Raw genomic sequence first — 3,964 nt, 5'->3', positions numbered from 1 at the left:
GTTGGAGCAGCAAGAAGCAGCCAACAGTTGCCTTGTCGAGCACAGAGGCTGAGTACAGGGGTGCAGCAATGGCTGCATGTGAGGTAGCTTGGTTACGGAAGCTACTTGCAGATATGGGACAGTCAGTTCATGCAGCAGTTGTCATTCATTGTGACAACATTAGCAGCATCATGCTTGCTAATAACCCAGTTTATCATGCTAGAACGAAGCACATTGAGGTGCATTATCACTTTGTGAGAGAGAAGGTTCTAGCTGGTGAGATTGATCTTGTCTATGTCAGCACTGAGGAGCAGGTGGCTGATATTTTTACGAAGGCATTGGGTACCGAGAAGCTTCGCAGATTTAGGAGCTTGCTTGGTGTACGTGAGATGGATTTGAGCTTGAGGGGGAGTGTTGAGATATCAAGCTCTATCCCCGACATATCTCCTGGATGACTATCATTTATGTCACCGCCTATGTTAGTTGTACTCGTGGTGTAGTTAGACTACCACGTATGTGTTTGGTTTGGGTTCACATATGAACCACGTATTCTAGGTTTTGACATATAGGGTATTTCCCTCTTCTATTGTATTGTTGTTGTGTGCAAAAGTGAAGAAAGGCTTCACCCTCCAACCTTGTGTCCTCTCTCTTTTGTGTGTTGTGAAGAAAGCTGAACTTGAGTCTCCTATCTCTCTCCCTATTTCTTTACATACTAGGCACACCCATCAACTAGCATACAATTGGATTTCATAGAAGGAAAAGGTATAAATTCAAGCTAATTCTCAATGATCGAGCCAAATAAAACTATTCACACAACCATGCTAGGCATTCCAATAGTTATCAAAATTTATGATCTTCATCGACGGGTTGTCATCATTAGCATCAAGGTCCTTTCATTCATAGGGGGACATGGAACCCCCAAGGTCAAGGAAACCAATGTTGGCTAGATATTCAAGAATTCGTTAGAATTCCAAGTCAGAGAGCACTTGTTTCTCATTAATCAAATTGCATATCTCAACACACGATAGCATCAAAGATTTGAACACCTCAATTTCAAGAGCCTAGTTTCATTGAAAAGGTCAAATATGGTACAAGTCCTTCCGCACATTTGTTTTCAACAAGATTCTTGTGAATCATGCTACATGGGAAAGCAACACAAGAAACTATTTGCAACATCATGATCTAGAAGCTCCAAATCATTCACTTTGACATAAGTGCTATGCTTCTACCCTGTTAATAGGTAGAGCATTATACTTCACCATTGTCTCAATGACTTTTTTTCCAAAAAGTCCCAAACATATGATTTGAAATAGAATTTAGATGCTCTCAATGAATTCAAGGATTTCAAAGCACTTGTAGGAAATGGAGTTGGCAAATTCATCAAGATCCTCCATTGTAATAATGGACAAGAATAAAGCAAAAAAAGTTTAATTCCTTTTGTAGACACTTTGGGATTAAAAGAAAATTCACATGTAGGTACATTCAAACCATTCAAAAGCATAATGGAGTAGCAAAAAGGAAAAGCATAGTTGTTGCAAAATCAATAAGGATATTCCAAGGCCATATTGGGTAGAAGCTTGTGGGCGAATAGAAGTCCTATTATTGTATGCTATAATGAATGGCCTTTTGGATCACTACTACACACGGATCCTATTGCAACGTTTACGTACCGACGTTTAGCGCCCGCTTAGCGTTAATCGTCGGTATGAAGAGCGGGTTTCGTAAATCATCGCTATATAGCGATTGTTGCTGAAAGTCGCTATATAGCGACACTGATACAAAATATTATAGCGACGTTTTTACAGAGAGGTTTTTTTTTTTTATAGGCCTTAAAAGTTAGTTTTTTCCAATGACAAATTTTTTTAAATTTTCATACATGTTTGAGCTCATAGAGAAATAAAAAATGAGAGCATGTACATCAAGCCTTTGAAGCTCATATATTCATGTCCAAGTTTGAGATGAGAAAAATCAAATAAGAGCATTTACATCAACTGTTTCATCTTGAGCCAAGTCTAAGGCGCCAAGCAAGTCTATCTCCAACTCTATACCGAGTTGATCTCCTATATCATCATCGTACTCTAGCATCGTACGTTCACCTAAAAGTATTTGATCATCTTCTTCAATAAAGCTTAAGTGTGGTGATTGATCTTGATGATTGTTGTCTTCTTCGTCAATATCGTGATCTCCATTCTCCTCCCGTGCGATGTCATTATGCGCATCTTTCTCTTGGCTCATATGGTGATCTACATCTTCTTCGCTAGATTCATCAATTGGATCCGGCATTGGTGGTGGCATCTCCATATCCACATCTCGATCTTCAAAAATTTGCTTACTTCGTGGTGCAACTTGGATCACGTACCACCATCTTGGATCAGAACGATCCGGATGAAAAACCACCTATATTGAAGATGGGTGCCAAATGTCGTCAATTATATATATATCAATGGACTTTAAAAACGAAAGCTTCGACTAATTAAATCATTAGTATGCACCTGCTCATAGTGCTCGGGAAGAACAAAAGTATCACTTTCATCGGTCCAATGTTTGGTGGAGTCTATTGCAAAGAGACCGCTACTATCTTTTCTCACTGTCGCATGGGGACCGTTGTAAGTAGTTCTAAACCATTTTACATCAAGAATGAAAATAGTAAATCGTCTGAAATCAATTTCATAGATGTCGCGTATGGTTCCACAATAATCCAACTATGAGGAGAGAAGATTGGTATCCGAAGCACTTGCTCGGCTATCTTGTGTGAAGTTAGCCATGACTCCACAATCATACGTGACTCTCTTTGAATCGATGCGTTCCACGTGAAAATGTCGTCCATATGACCATAATGCACTGTACTTTTTGTACTGTAAAAGAGCATCATTAAAACAATGAAGATGCACCTATTTTATAGTATATATTGCCACAAATAATTACTTAATTACGTCAAGAGATAAGAAACTTACATGCACCATACATCCAGATGATAACTCCCGCTCGCGCTCGTTTATTGTCTCTCCATCACGTTCGGCTTTACGTAGAGCCAGTTGTAACCAATCAAGTGACATGTGAGTAGGGAGAAGAGCCAGATCTCGTGAATATGGTTGTGATCGCCTGTACATTACTCTGAATCTCGTCCTTGCATTTATTCTTTCTGCTTTGGCCACTTCATATCTCTCAATCTACTTCTGCATCTCAAGGCTATTGAGGATACAAAACTTATTGAATTTCTCCATTTGCTCTTCGCTCATCTTTCTTTCAATCCCTTTTCCTTGGGGAACCTCGCCAATGATGCGATCATCATCCTTGTTGTGCCAACCTTGCAGCATATCAAGATCCGTGGATGCAAGAAACTCTGTGATATATACTAATGACTCTTGCACAAGCCATCCCTCTGCCATGCTTGCTTCCGGTCTTGCTCTTTGTCTTACAAACCCCTTTAAAGTTTTCATAAACCACTCGAGAAAAAACATCCATCGATTATGAACGGTACCTGCTATAGCCACCTCATCAACTATGTGCACAAGCAAGTGGACTTGAGTTGTCATAATGCTTGAGGGAAAGTGCTTCTCAAGCAAGCATACGGCTTTGATGGATTCCACCCTAGCCTTCTCGATGCTCGATATAGAGATCTCTTTTTGAGATATCCACCTATTTCACATGTCCATGCATATATAAGATATTTGAGATATCCACCTATTTCACATGTCCATTAAGAAAATACATAATGCGATTTGATAGTAAGCATACCTCACAATACCACAGATCTTGAATATAGCATTTCTAACATCTTCTTGTAAGCACCCTTTTATTGTAATTGGGAGGATGAACTATCAAAGCAACAATGAAGTCATGTCAACAATATAACATAATAATAATTACGCTAACGCATCACTATTATCGGTACACTAATTCTACTTAGAATACCTGTAAGACCTTGTGCCAATCATGGGACTTGAGGCCACTAAGCTTATTGTCCTTTGAAAATGCTCCTTTC

Source organism: Dipteris shenzhenensis, chromosome 33 (genome assembly GCF_047967505.1).
Source record: "Dipteris shenzhenensis isolate YYH24624 ecotype China chromosome 33, Dip_SZ_1.0, whole genome shotgun sequence".
Classification (NCBI taxonomy): domain Eukaryota; kingdom Viridiplantae; phylum Streptophyta; class Polypodiopsida; order Gleicheniales; family Dipteridaceae; genus Dipteris; species Dipteris shenzhenensis.
This window is presented reverse-complemented; position numbering follows the sequence as displayed.